The sequence below is a fragment of the Zosterops lateralis genome, assembly GCF_965231275.1.
Source record: "Zosterops lateralis genome assembly, chromosome: 2".
Taxonomy (NCBI): Eukaryota; Metazoa; Chordata; class Aves; order Passeriformes; family Zosteropidae; genus Zosterops; species Zosterops lateralis.
In genome coordinates this window covers 70,513,804-70,535,334 of record NC_139763.1, presented here as the reverse complement: position 1 = coordinate 70,535,334, position 21,531 = coordinate 70,513,804, and the positions used below count along the sequence as shown (strand labels likewise).

Sequence of the window (21,531 nt, the reverse complement as noted above, 5' to 3'; positions counted from 1 at the left end):
ATTAAACGTAGCTCATTCCTGGATATGTACAGAGAGAATTTGCTTTCATTAATTCAAATTTTAAGGAGCAGTAGTGATTCAAAGAAAATAAAGGAATCGGAGAGCTATGTTCCCGTTTTCTGCACTTCTTTATAACCAGCTCCCATCCCTACGGGTGTGCATGGAGGAAATTCAGGGAGACAGCACTGGGATTAATCATGAAATGGCTTTGATGAGAGAGAAGCTGGGGGTGGAGGGGTGGAAAGGATAAAAGAACTTTCTGAATAGTTAAATTGTAGGACTTAACTATTTTCAGGGAGAAACACCATCCCATCTCTTCCTTCAGGCATATGCCACCTTGCATAACTTGTTACAGCTGGTTTCCCCCATCAATCACAACTTGAGTGATGGTGAAAGCTATTTTCAAAGGTAAACTATGCTGTTACTAAGCCATTTTTTAGCTTAAACACAGTGTGAAAAAAAATGAAGCTACTTCCTAAGCTAACAAAAACCTCCAATCTCTTTGAAAACAAGCATTTCTATGATCTGTGAAAGACAGAACCAAGAGGACATGGCTTAGAGGCAGCTCAGACAAATGATAAGTCACAGACTGTCACCCTCCTGCAAGAAAGGAGGCAGAGTCCTCTGCCCGAGTGAGTGCCTGTGACCTGCAAGGAACCCATGGCAATCCATGGCCAGAGGAAGAAACTTGAAAGTACCGCAGAAAGAGTGCAGAGAATGAGCTAGACTTGGTCTGAAGCTTGCAGCTTCGATTTTCAGCCTCAACCTGCCAAATCCCAGCAGCTAAGGAACATCACTTGGTGAACTAAGGCAACCCCCTAAACCGGTCTGCCCTGCCTAGAGACTGCTTATTTTCTCCATAATGAAATAAAACAAGTATCACCACATCAGAACTCTCACAGAAAAGAGGAAAATAAGAGCCTCCTTCAGCCCACAGTCAAGAGTATTTAACTCAGGCTACCTACATGCAGGCCAAATTATGACTTGCCCATGAACAGGGGTATTTCATGCAGTGAATGACTTATCACCACAACTGCCTCACTTGGTCTGCAGCCCAGCACAGCCAGGGATCAGGGAAAGTTGGACTGCCTCTGGCCACTCCTTCACTCATTCCAACAGCATTGCCATGCCTGAGCAGTCTCTACTCATGCCTGGGAATTATGTCAGGATGCCATGCACTAGCCATCATTTGAATTAACTCCACAATAAAGGCAAGTTCTTTGATTCTTAACACTTCAGGATGATGGCTGTGCCTCTCTGTATTAAGTCTGCTGAAGACGTTTCATTTTGCTGCTGTACATAACTTAATTTCCAGGAGGAACTTTCCTTCTGATGCATGTAAAGAGGTTCTTTTCAGAGCCAGCTGCCTGACCCAGCTTTGGGCACACAAAAAAGGCAGAACATGACTTGTGCAAAATACCCCCACATTATTTTGTAGGATGCTTTTCAGAAATTAAAACCTTTACACTGAGATCTTCCAGTTAGGCTATCTATCATAGTGCAACAGATGTACTCTGTACAGATACTGAAAATAAATGGCTCCACACGTCAGCAAAATTTACATAATAAGAATACGTTAGATCTAGAAGTTGTAGTCTAAAAATATACAAATATGATCTTAAATAAAACCCATTTAAATACTTTGTATGTAAACAGATCTTTACATACACAGTAGACTACTGTTTGCTCTGAGGCCTCCAGACAGGATTCAGAAAAGGAAGTGGACATTGAGTTGACTATGTAAAATCCAGTCTGGTTCTACATATTTGACAGACAGAATATGCAAGCAAAGACTGCATTTGTTTTTAGTCCTGCTGTAGGAATCATATATTCTCCACTTCAGCCCTTGTAATTACACTGCTACCAAGAAAAAGTAGAGACAAAAGTTGAATGAAAAAATGAAAAAAAACTCACACATTTTTTCCAAAACCATTTCTCTACCCCATAACCATGTTTGCCAGCTGTTTATTTCACATTCCTTATTGCCTTGACTGATTGCATGTTTTATATATATATGTGTATATATATATACATACACACACACACACACACGTGTGTTAAAAAATAGAATATCACTAGCTATTACATAGGGAAGCTTCTATGGGGCAGCTCTTTAGCTGCCTGAGGTGCAAAGCTTGTCTGCTGTAGCATGTCCTCTGAATCCTGTCAGTGCCCTCAGAAAGAAACTACTTCAGTGGTAACACTGTTGAAAAACAGGTCTTTAAGATTCAAGTGAGAAATGTTAGCAAAGCTCCATAGTAGCACACACACAGCAGGTCAGCAGGCCCTGCTATGTATTCTCACAGGAGTGACAGGGGCTAAATATTAAGCAGCAATTTCCTAACTCCCCCTTGCAGAATGAGTAACGTGGAAGAGGGAAAGCTGCTGTTACAGCATTTCTGTCCGCTTTCCTTGGTAGTCTTGTTCTCTAAAAGGTAACATTCCTAAACAAAGGGGAAAAAATTAAAACCATGATCTTTTAAGTCAGTAGTAAAAATTAAAATCAAAGAAAAAAAATGACACTAAAACCAGGTAGGTGGCAACATGCATGTAAAACATCAAACTGGTAGCCATATGCAGAAATTATACAGAAGAGATACATTAATAGAACTATAAATCAAGAAATAAACTAGAATAAAATTGCTCAATAAAAGAGATTTAAGTCCTCACAGAAGGCTACAAGCAAACAGGGAAACCTCAGAAGTTTGCTAGGGTGGGGAGACATCAGAGCTGCAACTGCTACACTCATCTAGCAAACAGAACCCAAGTTGTTAAAAAAAACAAAGGCACGAAATTATGAAAGAAAAATGCATTTCAGTTCTTAAGATAGTAAACAATGAATTTGCAAAATATATACAAGGCATTTACTCACATCATCAAGGAATTCTGATTCACCACGTTTTGGGAAGACAGTGGTAAAGGAGCAGTGTGCTAAAGAGCCGTAACAGTTCAGATTCCTAACTTCAGGCACCACTTTTCTGTATCCATGGTCAAAATGGTTGCAGCAACAGAGGCTGACAAAAACATGCTACATCGGGAAGGAGCCAAACTTCTCCTCCTCCTCCCTGTCCAATCTCTTCTCAGCAGGCTGAAATTTTGCATCTGTGGGGGATGATACAATTTTTGTTTCCTCATTTATTCTATGTATTCAACCCTTAAGAGCTAGCTTTTAAAATACCAGTCTTGCTTTGAAGGATATTACTTCATTAGCAGTGCTTTTGGAAAAAGGTCTTTAAGAGGCAGACGACTCACCCTCTGGAGTATCCATCTTCTTTGCACTCCCTAACCACAATTTTCATTTTCTCAATCCAAGCACTTCTCAACAAGTTAAGCTAGGTTCACAGACAAAAAATTCAAACGACCTTTTATTTCCATACTTTTTTTTTTTTTACTCCCAACTCACGCTAAACATTTTCACATGTTTTATGCCAGATACTTACATGAAACATTTTTTAAACTTTTTAAATTGCTACATTGTCCAAAAGCCAGAAACCACTCCAGACAACACTCCTGCTCCACTGGGAGCTGTTCAAATGATCCCAAAACATTTTAGAGTCTCCAAGATAAGGATGCACATTTGCATGGGATGTAATTCTTTTTGACCAAAAGGGAGCAGTGCTGTGCACAAAGACTGTGGGATGCCAGAAATGCAACACAAGGACCAGAGGGGCTCTAGACACCTGCCTACCCTTCCTACAGAGGCAGCAGCAGTAGCTGCTGTGTTCCTAAGACCAGGACAGCTTCATGCAACAGCACTAGCAAGCAACAGATTATTTGGAAATAGCAGACTTCCAAGCTTTTTTTGCTCCTATCAGCAGCAACAAGGATTCAAGGAGTTACTTGGAAGTCCACCTGCAAACTGCCTGTTTGTAAAATCCAGATCTTTTAAGAAGCAACTCAAACTTACCATCAAGTTCAGAGTAGTGCAGTGACTCAGAGGGACAGGGTCTGGTGGCTCAAACAGACAATGCCACGAGTCATCTTCTTTTGGCAGTCACTAAAAAAGCTAAGGAATACTCAGGAAACAAGTGCATGCTATCCTGAGAAGGGTCCCTTCTGCATCAAAGCTTCTAATACAGAGAAGTATGAGGGAGCCCCCACAAAAACCCCCAAACACACTAGTCTGCTCTGTAGTTACTAGTTTCCACCTAGGCACAGACATTTGAGTCAGAACTCCAACTTTTTGCACTTCAGTGAAGAACTGTTTAATACTGCAATAAGAAAACAGCCTTGATCTTCACTGATTTTCAGAGTTAAAAAGCTAATAATTTCAATCTAATGAAGCAAGAGGAGGGCAAACAGGGTAATTAAAAGCCTTTATCCTGTCCTTTCTGTGTGCAATCTGAAAATCCAAAGTCCAGACAAGAACATGATGAGAGTTTCATTCAAAGGAGACAACTTGCTTTAAAAGCAGGAGACTCAACTACAAGCAATACTGCCTCCTAATATCAGTCCTATGGGACGAGAACACAGAAACAATAGATAATTTCCCAGGCAACTTGACACTGTAAATAAAAGATACAGGGAGGACAGAGTCATGAAAAAATCATCCGTGCTGAAGAATTTTAAGATGGAAAAGATAAAACTGCTCATGGAACCAAGAAGTTACACTGGAAAGCTACTGCAGTAATATACATACTTTCACTGAAGGGAGTAATCTGCATACATTTCCCTTTGTAACTTCAGGACTAGAAATGTATGAACTCAGATTTAGTGCTTGTCCACACAGACCAGTTTAACTGAATATTAAGTTTCAATAAAGTTAAATTCTGAACTGATACTTTGCTGTTAAAGCATGTAGTGTTGCTTTAGCCAATCCTTATTACTAAATGGAATCTAAAACAGAAAGGGTTTACAAAGCCTCTTTTTGTTTCTACTGAGTCTGTGAAAATAAATCACTGCAGCTTTCCCGTATATAATAAAAGGTGTGTTTTTTCCCTAGATGATGGATTTGGAGAACAGCACATCTGCTGAGGCTCTGGCTGGGTAGAGACCCCTGTTTTCCACTCCTGACTCCCTTCAAACTTGCAAATGCAACCAAAGGGGTGCTTTGGCTTAGAGATTCCTAGGTAGTGGAGAACTGGGGGCCAAAGCAAGCAATGAAGTAGCTATCTTCATTGATAAGTAAAATTTTATCCCAAATAATTATTGTTAACATTGATACACAGAATGCTTAGGGTAAGAAAATACACCAACAAAACCATTCAAATCTCACCAACAACTTTCAATCTTCAATTAAAAAATAAAAACTCCTGACAACCAGACCTGACACCTGACTTGCTTTCCCATTTTTTTTCTCCCTTCCTTCCCCTCCTCGAACCCTGGAAAAACAGCAAGTGGGAATTATTCTTTGGGACAAAAATTTCCACTTGGAAACACCAAGCAGTTATTTCAAAATTCTTACACATCAACAAATCTGGAAGGCAAACAGATTCAGTGAAAATAGAAGGAACAAATGCCTCAATGATCTTCAGTTTCTCAACCTGTTTATCATCCCTTCCTGATTTTCAAAAAAGTCTTAATCAAAGGACCTGTGTTACTTAAAGTTTGTGTGCTCTGCACAGTGCCCAGTGAAATGAGCAATGGTTTTTTTGCAGGGTGGTTAATAAAAGCTACCTGGAAGTTTACAGGATTTCTAGGAAGCCCATTGGAAAACCTTATGGATAACTGTACAACTATTACTACATACGTATCCTAGGAGACCAAAGAGCTTTCACATTTAAGAGCTTACTTCCCAGCCACCCTCTCGATACACATCTCATGCAATTATAAATAATACAAATAACCACGAGAAAGGAGGACATTGGTTTGACTTCAGGCAGAAGGTACACAGACCTCTGCTTGTATCTGCATAAATGTTTCATTTTATTTCCCTTCTTCTCACGTTCTGACTACAAAGATACTCTGTAAGATTATCTCACATAATTCATTAGATGTGTTTTTAAAATTGAATTGTACAACTGCGCAAAGCTAGAATTTTTTTAATCTTTAAAAATTCACACACATACATACATATCACCAGAAAAAGCCTTTGTATTTAGTCAAGTGAAATCTAGATTTCTGACTACAACATTTTGCAAAGCATCAGCCTGTTTAAAAAAAAAAAAAAACATATCAGAGAATGATATAATTTAGGAAAAAGCCTAGGAAAAATAAATTTTAAAAATAAACAAAAGGCACAAACCAGCTCATTTAAAAGAGATTCAGTTTACACTTCATGTATGAATAGCCTATGCATTTGAAACAAGCCAAATCAAAAGCATCCCCCTCATTTCTTGTTTGTAATTCTCATCACAGGGTCTAACCTGCAGTTAAGGACTCGGCGCCCAGCCTCTGAAGAGGAGCATCCTTAAAATGCCAAGCAGAGCCCTGGAAACACCCTGGTACGATTCCTTGGCAGCTGGAACTCAGGATCTGTTACAAAACCTGCAACACAGAGCATGACAGCTCCTTCCCTCCATCACCTTTTTAATCTACATTTCTTAGCCTTCCATCCCAGTGGAGGCGAGGAGGCAACACACAACACCTGCCCAACAGGAAAAGAAGAATATACTGTGGTCTCCTGGAGGAGGGGATATCACATGGCAACAGGGAACTCCAAAGAAAAAGGTTGTTGGCGTGCTGGTATACACAAATTAATTCACCAACGGGTAATTAAAACAGGACCAGTTCCTCCTAAAGCCACTAAGCAGCTCTTGGGGTTTGATTTCCTTAAAGCAGTAAATTAATCACCTAACCTCACACGAATGTGAGTGAAGCCCTAACAGCTGTGGCTCAGCAAATACTAACCTTAGTAGGAGCCAGGGGAAAAGATCGGCAGGCACTCTCTTACACCATGTCCTTTGCAAAACCTAAACTCAACATTAAAATTAACTGCGGGCTAAAATGTTGCCAGCAATTTCTCATGAATGCGTAATGAAACGCTGGTACTCCACGTAGCACATCACAGTTTTGTAAGCACACCCCGTGGTGTGTGGGGATGACCACGCAGGAATCCTTACAGTAACTCCTTGCCTACAGTGGCTTTACAACACAGATGGGACATTTCCAGTCCCTGCCGTGCTATATGCTATAAATATTACGTAAAGCAACACAACGTTTGCAAGAAAAACAAGAAAGTGGATTATGTAACATTCTTTTTCTTTCTTCCGCTCCTCTATATTTAAGAAAATTTTGCTCTTTTTAAAGAAGAAAATTAAAGCGAAATATTGAAACTGTTCTCAAAATTGCACATACTCTCTGAAAAAGTCTCAATTTCCGTGCAGTTTTATAATTCAGTATCTCAATAGTAGAGGTATATTCAACACAGAAAGTCCATTTTATATCCTGAAATTGCTTTACTTTTGTCGATTAAAAAGGAGGGGGAAAATTATTATTATTTCCTTTCAAATTAACTAAGTTTCTGGCTTTTTGAATACTATAAAATTGTGCTTTTTTGCAGACACACAAACTACAAACAACTAACTTCCACAGCATCTTTTATGAAGTCTAGTAACTCCACTTGCAAATTGAATACTGTAGTATTATTTTTCCCCTTTCACTGGATATAATACAAATTACATACAGGAGAGTCAACAACCAGCTAAATGTGATAACCACCATATCCCTCAAGACTGTTCTCTTCCTTCACTTAGTTCCACGAAGTGGATGAAAAAAATCCTCCAAATCTACAAACACCATGATAAATGAGCAGTAGAAGAGTGTTCTCCAGCAGCAAAGGGTTCAGTTTGAGGTCTCAGTGGATGCTTCACAAGACTTCAGGGTGGCCTTTATAATACCCTCCACTTGAGAAAACATGACTGCAAAGTAAATTATCCCTATGAAAAAGCAGCAAAACTATTTTTCCTGCCTCTTCTTGGCTTGGAATGGCTTTGAACAAACAGGCTTGGATAAACAGAATATTGAAGGGAACTGATGTCATTCTGGTTCATGGAAGAGCTGCATGTACTAGATGAGACATCACCCCTGGTGAGACCATCAGACCAGTTAAATAAATTGTCCAGTCAGAAGTGAGGCCCATTCAGCTTCTTCCCATGAGATAAAACCTGTGACAGTATTCCAAAGACATAGCATTAAGAAAACTTTTGACCTCTGCTAGAGACATCTCCAACAGCATTAAAATGACAATGTCAATGATATTTATGCTAGGCTAGTGGCGTTTTCTTGGGTTTTTTATATCTACTTGTAATGCCCCATTTCAGCTGAAGAACTAACACAAACCAATCCCAGCTACTGTATTCCTCTGTGAGCACACCAGTACTACACCTACATGGGCTTCCTTCAGCACACGTGTCATTAATTAAAATAGAGTCATAGCTGGAAATGGCATTTGCTAAGATATCACAATTTTTGCCATGAGGATCTCAGCTGTATGGAAGAGCAGCATGGTGAAATACCACACGGCAAAGGAAGGGGGTGTAAGCACAGCCCTTACCCTGCCACACAAAAGCTGCTCCCCAACCCAGCCCTACTGCCACACGCCTCCTCCTGAGCTCGCAAGCATCAGCACTGCTCCTTCTACTGATGAAAGTAAAGGAGGGCAGCCAAAATCTGCCTGCTCAGCCAACGGGCTGAACAAGAATGCTGGGTGTGAGCCTCAGAACTGCCTTCAGAAACCATGCCTTCAAAAGACCTGAGTGGCTGAAGGAAGCCTGTTCTCCTGAGTGTTGAGCCTGCTCCCTCCAACAACATGGTGTTTAACACACAGACTCTGCAGCTTTAGTATTATTTTGCAACCCAAAATTTAATATTTTAAGATTTAATTTAAACTAAGACATGCCACAGGATTGCAAAGAGCAGCTGAATAACAAGATTTAAGGGAAAGAAAGAAAAACCTAGCACAAAACCCCATATTATACTAACCTAAAAAAAAGCATTTACAAAGGAAGAGGTAAACAACTTTTACCCTCATCAAAAAGTTGAGAAATGTACACACCACCACTAAAATATAATTAATACACAGCCTTCAGGAGAGTCCAAAGGAGCAATTTAATTAACCACCCACTGATTTCATAAATGACAAGAACACACAAAGGTAATGGCACCTTATAATTGAAAATGTCCTGTTTATTTAGCTGAGCAATTGTGTTAGTCTATGTTGTGCATAAATATGAGGAAACATATTTTCAACTCACGACATTTTAACTTTGTAATGTGTAACAGAACAACATACCGCCCATGATAGTCACCGTATATTCCACTTATTTAATGCCTCTACCCAATAATCTCTAAGTCACTAACAATCATAAAGGTTTTAACCTTTATGAACTTTTCTGACAGGCTTTTTCCATGCCCTCTTCAGAAATGTGGAAGAGCTGAGAGAAAAAAAAACAATTATAATGGCTTGCCACTTCAAACAAACTATTGCTCATTTAGGGACTTAGTTTGTATCTGTAGTTCTCCTATTTTCGTACAAAGGGACCCTCTGTAAGCCCCATAAAATATTTCTGCTGATGATCTTCTAAACTCATTTTCTCACTTTCTTTTCTTTCACATGAAAAAACCTTCCTTTCAGCTACTACATCCTTTGTAAAGGCTAAAGAGAAGCAGTTCTTACCAAGGTAGGAAAAGAATGTAGCAAAACGTGAAAAGCTCTTCCCCATTTTTTCACTGAACTTTTCAGGGATAAAGTTGAAATTAATATTCCTTTTTGCATTCACAAAACTCAAAATGCCTTTGTGCTGCTACATTACAACCATCAAAGTCTATTTGACTAAACATGAAACAGCAACATCTGAATTTATGAGCTGTTCATCTCCCTATCTAATGGACACACTAGAATCGTTCAAAAGAGATGTGGAAAAACCAGAGAGAGGGAAGATGATCAAAGGACTGGAAAGTCTGCCATTTGAGGAGAGGCTGAGAGAACTGGGCTTGCTCAGCCTTGAGGAAAGGCTTAGGGGAGACTTTATCAACATGTTCCAGTATTTAGAGGGTAGATAGAGACTCCTATTTTACAAGGAGACACATGGAAAATATGAGGGGTAATGGGTACAAGTTCCCTCTGTGAAAATTCTGCCTGGACACAAAAGAAACATTTTGCACAATGAGAAAAATCAACCATTGGAATAATATCCCCAGGAAAATGGTGGATTCCCAAATGCTGGACACTTTCAAGATACATTTGGAGAAGGTGCTGCACCATCTTGTCTAGGCTGTGCTTTTATCAAGAAAGGTTGGACCAGATGATCCTTGAGGTCCCTTCCACCCTGGTATTTTTTCATTTTATGATTTGTACTTGCTTTGGGGCATACATAATTTAAAATAACAGACTGAAGAGATTCTCCAGGCAAAAAAAGTCTCCATGGCAAAGCTGACTTGCCAGACTTTTAAAAGGCTTTTCTTACAGGATTCAACAACATACCATACAATGATCCTCAGCAGTCCAACACCACCACAGCAGCAGGGTCTACAAGGATGGCTGTGGCTGCCTTGTACATCAGCCTCAGATTGCTCTTCCTACCTGTCCCTCTTGTCAGCTGCATGCAATGACATCAGTGACTTCACATAACATTGTCTCCCTGCCCACCTAATACAGGAAAAGCATTCCTCAATAGAAATTGCAGCATTAAATGTTGATCCCAACAGCATCACTGCACAAAGGAACTACCTGAAGTGATTAGTTCACGTGTACACATTAAATACACATTTCTGCAATTCTGGATCCGAGTGTGAAATCTTTACCTAGTAGTATTAGCTGGTCATGTTGACTGTTCTGAGAGTTTCCCATCATTAGGTGTTTATGATAGTTACTCAGTCTGTAGCAAAGAGGCATATCTAGCTGGATTAGCTGCCCATCAGTGATGCCACCAGATAGGTAAACATCTTTTTAAAATTATGAAAGCTCCCATTACATTTATGCACTATGCTTTACTTACCAATCAGATGAGGAAAGAAGAATTCTTGAATAAATATCATAAAGGATCCTCTACTATCTTTTTCTGAACTTTTTTCTTTTCAAAGTTGTTCCAGCTTTCATGTGTTAACTGAAAGCATTCACATCAAAAACTGGCAGGTCCCATGCACCACCTACACCCCATACCCCAGCAACACCACCTTTGGTTCCTTGTTACTACTGCCTTTGTTCCTAAAAGGACTTTTGGGCACATTATTACAGGATTGAGCAGAACAGTGTTTTCCAATGGTTAATCATGGTAACTGCTGCATGCTTCCAGGATGCATTCACCCTGTGAAAATGGTTTAGACTTTCTGCTTCAAAATGTTATAGAAAATATACTGCTTAAATTCTAATACATCATTCAACTGCCTGCAGCTTCCAAAACAATCTGGACTGCTCAAACTGAGATGCTTCTAATGTTTACTGAAATGAGCTTTATCAAAAATAGTTACTCCTTCCATGCCGCAAACGTATTTTTAAAGAAAATCATGCTCCACAAGTCTCAAAGAAGTCCATTTACCCATCATATTTCTCCCTAACAAACTGCACTCAAAGTTTCTCCAGTGGTCTTACCCGCAGTAAGAGCCCACCCATAGCACACAGATTCCATGTGCTAGGTTTACAAGGTAAGAAGCATTAGGAAAGAGACTGGTGGCAGCTAGAAAAAAACCTTAATCATGTAATACTATCTACAAGTGTTGTGCTGCACTGGGGAAAGGTCTCAAAGATAAGCAGTGTTTTGTAACTCACCAGAAGTCACCTCGGATGCAGGATAGATGGAAAGTAACAGGAGCCCTCACTAGCAAAGAAGAGCTCTTAATTTTTCATAAAACATCAGAATTTCCCATTGCAGCAAGCAGAAATACCAGATCTTGAAGGCTACCTTCCTCAAAACCTTCCTGTAGGAATTCCTGTACTGCTTGTTTCTTTTTAAGTAGGTTAAATGCTGCCAATTTCCTCCCTACTGTTAGGAAGATTATTTTTTCCTTTATAACAGCATTATCCCAAGTTGTCTCCTACGCAAGTTTGAAAAGAGCACCAAGGTGGTCTGCATCTTGTTTATGAAACTGGCCCTCACCATCTCCCCAGTCAGCCCAGAAGGACAGGCAGGAGCTGGCTGTCCTCCCTCCTGGAGTGATCCCTCTGCCTACTTCTATGGGATATGGGATGGATGCAAGGAGATAAGTTAGTAAGTGATCAAAATACGCACAGAAAAATAAGTCATTTTAAGTATTACATGAGGGATATAAGTAGTCTATTAATTGCATCTTCTAGATTAATTTCTAATTCCATCAGGTCATGGCACAGTGAAGTAATTTAAATCAAGGGATTTAACAACATTTTGAATTAGTTTAATAATGCTAAACCTTACTATATATATTCAAGTATTTAACTCACAAGAGCTGCTTTTTTTTTTTTACCATTCTGTAGTATTAAAAATTCTGTAGTTTTAAAATCAAATGGATTTCATTACCATTCTTGGTAGAGAACCTTATTTAAATTTTACAAGAATAATGAAAGTAAACAATACAATTTCATGCTTAAATACAACTTAAACCTTTAAACTTGAAAGAGCTCAGTTAAACAAATCATACTGCTTATTATTACAAAATTAATTCTTTTGGTACAGTAATATTGCTCTTTTCCCATCTGCCCCCACTGCCACCAAAGGCTTGTTGGATCCCTATCACTGACCAGCCCTTCCATTTGCTGGTATTCCACCACAGCACATAACTTGGAAAACGGCAGTCTTATCTTGAGCTTGGATCATTGTCCCCAAAAATCTCATCCTTACACAATTCCTTCTGCAGTCCCAAAATTAGAATAAATAGAAAATAAAGTATTGCCCAGTTTCAGATTCTCTGCACACCAGCAGTTCAACTACCAACATCAACAGACCTGCTCAGCACAGGGCCTGCTCTCGTACAACCCACGCACATTCCTCAACCCAGCAGCTCAGACAACACCTGCTATCTTTTAGTAAGTATCTGCTGCTGGCTGCTTCCATTTCCACAGGCTTTCCCATGGCTTCTGGTTGTACAAGCAACCTTCAGGGTGCCTTTCACTAGCTCTATCTCATTTCACATTTCAAGAGAACAGAAGAACACAGGGTTCAGCTCAGGTAACTTGTAGCTCACAAATCCCATCTCCCTACATCCCTACTAGCATCAAAACTGGAGGGTTATTTTAAAAATGTCTTATGTATGTACAATATCTGGTTTTAATGAAATAAAACCCAGAAAATTCTACTCAAAGAAAAATACACAGACTATCCACTGTAAAATTGTCTGGGCAAACAACTTTAAAATTCCTTACGGACATCAAATGTCCTTAAACTCAGTTTTCTGAATTGATGAGAACACACTCTACTGCTACATTTCCTAAGTAGTTTCTTACTGAAGAATTACATTAAGAGTTGAGGAAAAATTTAGTTCTTTCCATGCCAAGAAACTGCACTCCCTTTTTATAAATTCAAGGATTTCTAAATACACATAAACATCTTAAATAAATAAATAAAGCACAAGAAAATTTGTCTTCCAGAATCACTTTGCAGTGTAACGAGAATGGTACTTTTTTCTTTACTGCATTATTATGTTCTGGTACTAACGCAAAAGTTCACACCGTTTTCATTTCTTTATTGCCAATAGCCATGTAGGAAATGCTGCCATCAATAGTAAATCTACATGAAGTCACACTCATCTAGTGCATTTTGTGAATAGCAATCAGTTCATAACACAATCCTGTTCAGTTTAAATTCAGTTTATTCTTCAATTACTCTGCTAGCCCTAGTCTAATTTATTATATTTTCTGGTACATTTGATTTTGAATATTATGACATCCTGGCTCATGCCATTAGAGAGGAAACATAAAATGGTGAGGATGTCTAGGGACGGCTGAGAGTAAGATAGCAACAGCCTGGAAAATTAACAATACCACTATCTGTGCTCAGCTACACAGCTCCTGCATTAGCACTAAAAAAAAATTGTCAGTATTTCTCTAATATAGACTTGTCATCCAGGAATAGCCTCAGAGGCCCCATAAAACCCCAGCCAGCACAGCAGGCAGCTGGGTGGGCGGACAGCAGCCTCTGAACCCACTGGGGCAGCTCAGCTGCAGAGGAAAGGAAACACTGGCCCTGCTGCTGCTTGGAGCTCACCAAAGAAAGAAACCGACACGGTTCTAAATGCCATCAATACTATATACATTGATTTTTGGTTGGCTTTTTTTAGCCTTGCATTGTCTCAGTCCTAGCTACCATTTCTTTCTCCCAGCACCCAAGGTGAAATGAGAGGCAGCAGCCAGAAGCCTGCTCAGAGCACCTTTCTCAAGAAGCCTGGAAGAAGGGAGGGCTTCACCTTCCCCTCCAGCTTGGTAACCGACTGCATTAACCTTCAGGGCACACTGCCAGCCCCACCTGCTTACTCAGGCTTTTGCCAACAAGGGAAGCTCTCACTGCTCTGCTTTGTCCTTCGAAGATGCATCCTCTTTTGCTCACTTCTTACTCCTGCCTAACATTCGGCATTGGAACTCCTGAATCCAGATAACGGAGGGCAGTCCTGATGGGGAAACATCAGACTCTTGTATTCATATCCGACCTTTTTCCCTACAACAGATTCTGACAGCCTCAAACATGAAAAAAGCTAATGCTTCTGCACAGCTTCCCAAGAAATTCCACACTGGGTTTTGAAAACAATGTGCATTTCCCTTCTTTTGTCTGTTGTTCTGAAAGCCTGAAAACAGCTTATCAAAACAACATGCAAGAGTGAATGCTTTACAGGGAAACCCAGGCAGGCGGGCCCATAAGGGGCTGTCAGCATTGGAAAGAAGTTGCAGTGGGGGAAATCTGACTGGACCCAAACCCTGACTCTTAATTTGTCCTCCAGAAAAAAAAAAAAAAAAAAAAAAAAAAAAAAAATCAAGCAGACCTATTTTCCCCTAAAGGATAATAATATTTTCAGCTGTCTCTAAGCTGTCCTGTAGCTCAGGCAGCATTGCCAGCTCCTTCTAAACCTCATAAGCAATAAGGATTTTATCAATTATGTAGTTGCTGCAACTGTTGCATTAAAAACAGGCTGTTGAAAATTACATGTAGCAACGCCTACAATTACATGGAGCTAATTTACAAAACTAAGAAATGCCATGTTTTTAGCTTATTCACTGCCTTTCAGTTTTCCCTCACTTCTGAACCTATGTTGTAACCCAGCTGCTGGTTTCTGTTCCGAAGCTTTTTTCCCAATCCCACACAAAGGATGGACAAAAATGGGAGTGGCATGAGGAATGCTTAAGCATACTTCCACTGTTAGGTTGCTCGATTTCACACTTAGGAAATCCCAGTGAAAGACAGTTATTGGTGCATCAGAAAAAGGGAGTACAGTTTCAGCTTGTGAAGCCTGATGGAGTCAGAGTAAATCAGATCAGGCCATACTTCGGTGAGATGAAGAACTGGGACAGAGGGGCTCCCCCCTCCTGTTAAGTGCTATCCCATGCCCCAGTGTAATGAAACATTACTACCATGATGAGAAAAAAAAAAACCTCCTCTCATTCTGGTGTGTTGGTACCAGGAAAACACACCACCCAAGTTCTTCAGAAGCAATGACAACCCTGGCTGTAACCATTTTCTCTTCTCAATCCGGTGTACTCGTAAATCACCTGCCTGTGCTTACACTGCAAATCAATGCACATACTCCAGTGTGTCCTTGCACCTGCTCTCATTACCCTGTGCTTGAAACAAATCTTGAATTGAGACTGGAGGCTCGATTTCACTCCCCAGCAGGCAGAGTAATCATCAATAATTGATGTCAGTTGGTTTCATTTGGGGCACTGCCTTGGGCATGCAATGGAGAATTACGGTATGCACTAAGGAAAGGAGGATTTGTATATAAAATGGTTTGATAATCTGAAAAAATCCCTCAGTAAACAAAGGAAATTTACAGATAATCGTATTAAAGATTAGAGTTGTTTCAAAACAATGCAGAATGTATTTGAGAACATCTGGGGAAAATGATGGTAGTATTAAAACCAAAATCTTTGGGGAAAATATCTTCCCCCCCAAACAGGAAACAATAATTAATTCATTATTAAATCCTAATCCTTGTCAATTCATGTTAAATCAGAGCACTTTTTCTAATAAAGACTGTTATCACTATACTTAAATGCAATTTTATAGATGAATATGTAAATTTATTTACATACAGTTTTAACTCTGATTAAATGATTGCTTGATTATTCCACTAATTAATTGCTTCCAATTTATTTCGAATTTGAGAAGCAGGATAATTTTATGTCAGAAAACTAAGTTTAATATTAAATAAGGACAGAACAACCTGCGGACTAAGAAAAATACATCATAATAGCAAAAGCAATTTGATGATTTCCTTTCACATTTACTCAACAGCTGGAAAATTAAGAAAATAACTCCTTTTATCTTACAAAGCTTACTACTTTTCTATCACTCATTTACTGTGTTCCAAAGTTTTGGTTTGGCAATTTATGTGAAAATCCTCACAATGAAACCCATAAACTGTTCATGACATTTTCTATAATCAGTGTTGACAATTAGCAGTACTGCTTTTCTATTTAAACAGCACATGATTGAAGCTCCTCATTGCTGTAACTGCTGACAGCACCAGAAGACAATTTACTTCACAATAAAAAGTAAAACCTACAGAACTGAACAATAATTAAATTGGTAAAAACATCCCGGATCAGATTTCTATAATGTCTTTCACTGCTATATTTCCACTCTATTCTTCCATAAAAATGTTAATGTTAAAACTTAACGTTAAAACTAAATCTGGCAGGATTTCTAAGATCTGAAAAGAAAAAAAAGAATGAAAAGAGAAAGTACAGGGTTTGGTTCTCCCTTTTTACGCTGTTTTACTTCTTTACATACAGAAATTGGTTTTATATACACACACAGATGTAAGGCCCAATGATAAGCAGAATGTTAACCAGATCTGTACAAGCAGCCTTGCACAGATCTGAGCCTTAGCAAAGAAAGCCCATCAGAGATGATTTGTTGTAACAGTATCATCATAACTGTGCTGAATTCAGTGACTTCCTTGGGAGCAGAAGCAGACAAAAGGACTCTCATACCCATAAAGGACCCTATGGAGTCACCATTGTGGATTAAATTGTACAGTCAAGCTACAGGAATGGCAAAATAGGATTCAACATGTGATACATCACCTAGAAAATCACATATACAGGATATCAATTGCTCCTAACATACATGGGTGCATTGTAGTGAAGTCCCTTCTCTCCTGCAGATCAACTTAACTTGCTTTGCATGTTTCCAGGTATCGACATAGTCACCTACAGGAACACTTTACACCAACCATCTTTATCCTCAAAGTCAGTATCAGCTAAAACATAACTCTCTCCTCTTTGACAATGTGAGACAAAAATAAAATCTGAGCACGATGTTGACATTACTGTGTGAAATAAGTTGCCTTCACTGAACTTGAAGCTTACTTAAAGGGTTCAGGTGCTGTGAAACTCACATCTGATTGCAGAAGGCAACAAGTCAAGCTGTACCCAAAAGTTCCTAGTCAAGTGTCTTCGACTTCGTAACAGCACAACACTTAGAACATTTCCTAGTTTCACAGCTTTCCAAACTTTCCAAAGTATGAGTTAGGAAAGCATTACACTTCTACAGCATTCCTCTGGTCAATGGCACACATCTCTTACTGCAGAAGAAAGGACTGTTAACAGTTTTCATTTCACACTCCAGTAACCCAAAATCTTGTGTTACCACTCACTTCAGTGTTAATTTTCCCACAGATTCTCTTTTTCTGCTTACATGGCAAGACAGCTCAGGTCAAGTGCTCAGACAAGCTGTGTTGCTGATTCTCCTTTTTACCACCACTGAATCACCTTCACTTTTGCTTCACCGCAAAGTTATTTTCCCTGCAAAAAAAGCAGGAGAGGCACATTCAATAGAAAGTCAGCAGCTACAGTCAAAATGGATTTCAAAGTGGGAAAAAAAAAAAAACCTCCTCACAACTAAATTCTTAAGGATTATTTATGCAGGATTATTCCAAACAGGTATATTTACTGCTGTACATGTGGTGAAGCCCAATTCAGCTTGTGTCCCTTCTGGCTACAGAATATAAAAGTATCAGTGCTGAACAGACCTGCTGAGCCACCCCCCTGATAATAGGAATGAAGAGTAGTTACTTTGCCAGACAAAGTAGAAAACTACCTTTTTTGTTGGTGATTTCAAAAACATTTGAAATCAACATTAACATTTGGCAGCTGTCACTGAATTCTTATGAAGCTTTCTTATGTGTATTAGTAGAACTTAGAGTTTTAAGACATTTGCGTGAAATGCATGACAGATCCACAGGTACACAAATGTATCTGTATTTTTAGCCTAATCAAATCTGAATGAATCTAGCTTTACCTTTAACATCTAAAAGGAATTTAAATAGTTAAGATGCACACCTAAAATCTGAAGGCTTTCAACACTGTTTTAATACTAGGCAGGAAACTCTGTGAATTTTAAGCCTTCAATCTTCATTTGAAGCAGAAATGGTAGTTTGGTAATGGATTAATTATAAAAATAGTCCAGGAATTGAACTGGTACTAATTTTTAATTAACATAAAGGCAGGAAAGAACTATTTTACTAATTCACTGGGTGAGCCTTCATTAGCTTCTGTCAATAACAATAAAAGGCTGAGAAAACTGCTCTAGAACAAACAGCACATGAAAACAGGAAAAAGAGGCCAGACAGAAGGAAATCCTCATCAACCTGCTCCGGAAGAAGCTTGACTGACAAAGTTTTTTGAGAAGTTTAAAAAACAAGTTTGCTTCAATTCAGAGTTGGGGCAGCCCCCGGAGTGCAGCGTGGGTTTGGCTGAGAGCTGTGGTGCACACACACTGCGCCAAGGGTACTCAGAACTGTCCCATTAGGACAGGGTTTACGGCAAACCCTCCAACATGATCACACTGCCTACACAGCACATCAGGATCTATGTGGTCTTGTGATGCATCGATCAAGTTTCACTTATGGTTAATTCATTCTGGTCATAAACAAGTGTTAAACAGCTCAATTTAAAAAAGCAACGTAAGAGAAAATTACATGGTGTAGGGCAATAGATCCAGTAAGGAGAGGCAAGAAGATGAAGAAGGGTGAGCCACTGGTAAATAAATGCATGAACTTGGGAAACAACAATAAGGAATCCCCTTCTGCATGAAGTGGCAACAGTACAAACTGGTGTGGGTTTTTTTCTGTAACTTTCAACCTCCAAACAGGTAGAGGCAATTTAACAAGATGCATACTTAAGTATTTAATGTATCACAGGTATTCAGCACACTATCCACGAGGCACATCCAGACATTAATGTCTCCAGCATCCTCCTGGAAATGTGACTGGCTTTAGATGGAGACTACTTGGCCGTAAGATGGACTTTGAATGCGCTGTTCTGCACAGGCTGTTACTGATGGCAGTGGGACAACCAGCTGTGTTGAAGTCAAAACATGGTTAGCCTAAGAGCCTTGCAGGAGTTATGGGCCTTCTTCTTGGTACTTCGGTTTTGCTGGTCAATCAGAGGAATTATTTGGATGACATGACCACAGCCACAGAAACCCCCACCAGAGGCTCTATTCTACTGCCACTACCATACAGCTCATTTCATCTGGGGAATACATGGAATGGAGACAAAAGCACTTTCACTTCATGACAAAGTAAAATGCACCAATAAAGGTGGCTCACTGATACCAGCCAAGCTTTTTTTTGTTTGTTGGTTTTTTAATTAAAACCTTATTCAGGAATGCCAACCAAAACTTGATGGCCAGAAAAACCATGGTGCCTGGACTCTGAAGCATTGCTCTGTATCATAATAAAAGCCTCCAGGGTTGGTTCTTTCAAAGCAAACACAACAATCTCATGGCAGAACATGACAGCTTGTCTGAGCACAAGACAACAACCACTGAAAATCACTTTCCACAAACTAGTTTTGGAACATAAGACAGCCTCCACCAGCTTTGGCTGAACTTCAGTTTTTCTTCTGTCGTGCCAAAAAACCTCTGCTGCACTGGCTTTCTTCTTCCTATCTCTGAACTCTGAAACAAGGATTAGCACCAATGTGAAGAACAAAGAAAGCCACAGGAAGGTAAGAGCTTAAAATCTTCCATCATTGGTATTTTTTGGTCTTTTGAGGCCACAGTTTTTGACAATGACAGTGCAGTAAGAGAGGGCTGTCTGTGGAAGCGAGCTCAGATCCAAGCAAAAATTGCATGCAAAGAACATAACAAAAATCTACAGAATGAGTAAAACTGCAAGAGTCTATAAAAGTGTCAGCACTTAAGAATACAGACTGAACCCAATAATAAACTGTGCTTACTCCCAATTGCCTTCTAAAGAGCCAACCCCTGGGAATGCACAACACAGGCATCCTGACATCTTCCACTGGGCTTGTGCAACCTCTTCAGAGAAGGTCATGGGAACATGCAGTGGTAGTGTGATCTCGGGGGCTGGGGAACACAGCCTGTATCACACTCCAAAATCACTCCCACTGCAAGGAATGTACAAAGCAGAAGCAGGAAGCATGTAGTTAATTTTTCCCCACTGTGCAGAATAATATCTGACAGCACTACACCACTCCAGGCTACACAGTCTGAAAGTCCTGGTTTGCCTATCTGCAACTACTGTCTGCCTCCCTTTGTCCAGGCACATATGAGTTCTCCTTTAACATGGACCACTTCTCATTTTGTTCCATTGCTAGAAAAGGGAAAAATAAGTCATACTTCCTTCTGTTTCATTATCTAGAGCTACTTATTACTATCATTTACAACATTTTAAAACTGGATTAGTTCATATATTGGATATACTACTTGAGCAAACTGCATTTTGTTCTACAAACAAGGGTTCTTCTGAAAAATTCTGTACAGCCCATCAAACACTGGTTAAGTGTGTCAAACCTCTCCAATGAAATACAGAAACACTTCCTCTTCCAAGTAGTGGAAGAGCCAACAAGAAGAGGTGCTATGCTGCACCTTGCTCTCTCCAATGTAGAGGGTCTGGTATGGAATGTGAAGCTAGGGGGGAGCCTTGGCTTCAGTGACCTTGGAATGGTGGAGTTTGAGGACCTTAGGGCAGTGAGCAGGGACCACAGCAGGCTCAGTACCCCAGGGTTCAGGAGAGCAGACCAGCCTCTTCAGGGGTCTGCCTGGTTGAGCATCATGCAATAATGTCCTTGAGGGAAGGGGAGCCCAAAAAAGCTGGTTAATATTCAAAGATCACCATCTCCAAAATGAGGCTTTGAGCAACCTGCTCCTTCCCAAGGGGATTAAAACTAGATGATCTGTAAGGTCCCTTTCTACCCAAACCATTCTGTGATGACTCAATGATTCCTCTCTGTGGAACGAAGAAAAAACAACCAGGCAAAATACAACATCTACCACTCTATCCCAAAGTGAACCAACTCTTCCCGAGTAAAAATTACCTTCCATATAACACGGATATATCTCATTCACAATCTAATAATTAGTTTCCTACCCCGTTTGGTCTGGTTTATTGTGATGACAGTGAAAAAATTCTAGACATTCTTAACAACATGCCACAACTCCAGAGCAATATCAACTTGTTTACTTGAAGCAAAAATGAGACTGCAAATATTGAGCTATGCTA

General features: G+C 39.7%; 1 protein-coding gene across 8 annotated transcripts in view; it reads right to left on the bottom strand.

Annotated features, from left to right (window-relative positions):
* Nucleotides 1-21,531, bottom strand: part of LNX2 (ligand of numb-protein X 2) — a 58,881-nt gene that overhangs the window by 34,115 nt on the left and 3,235 nt on the right. The window contains exons 2-3 of one of the 8 annotated variants that reach the window (XM_083855666.1): nucleotides 17,700-17,806; nucleotides 2,873-3,102 (exon numbers count right to left, since the gene is read on the bottom strand). The exons of 3 other annotated variants lie outside the window; for them this stretch is intronic. The gene's annotated coding sequence lies outside the window, so the exon portion shown is untranslated. Of the gene's footprint in view, nucleotides 1-2,872; nucleotides 3,103-17,658; nucleotides 18,046-21,531 lie in introns of those variants that run through there. 4 more of the 8 variants (XM_083855662.1, XM_083855665.1, XM_083855663.1 and 1 more) reach the window with 4 other exon arrangements.